The following is a 441-nucleotide window of genomic DNA, read 5'->3' as shown; positions in this document are numbered from 1 at the left end:
CAACCGAGAGCACTACTGAGGCCACCCAGGTGCACTGAGGTTTAAAACACAGTCATGACGGAAACAAGAAACTCCAGGTTTGGAAACTCAGAGTCCTGACCAAACCATTCGTTTATTCACAGACGCTTGCTAGGGGCGGGGCACTGGAGGGGACCTGAGCTCCTCGAGCACCTGACGGTGATTTATTCACTTTTGTGACCTCCCTTCTCACCCCAGCGACGCCTGCACAGCAAGGGGCTCGCACAGCCGACACGAACCGCAGACGCCGGTGGACCGGCACCCGGTCCTGCGAGGAGCGGTGGGCGAAACGGCCGGGCTGGGGGTGCAACTTTGGGGATAACTTTTGAACAGCTTTGCGCTGTTGAACTCAAACGGAACAGGCTGCCGCTGCGTGGGACCCGGGAAAATCGGGTGGGACAGGCGGTCTTTCACGGGAACAAA

The sequence above is a fragment of the Myotis davidii genome, unplaced genomic scaffold (genome assembly GCF_000327345.1).
Source record: "Myotis davidii unplaced genomic scaffold, ASM32734v1 scaffold187, whole genome shotgun sequence".
NCBI classification, from domain to species: domain Eukaryota; kingdom Metazoa; phylum Chordata; class Mammalia; order Chiroptera; family Vespertilionidae; genus Myotis; species Myotis davidii.
The sequence above is the reverse complement of the archived record's forward strand: the minus strand, read 5'-3'. Positions refer to the sequence as shown.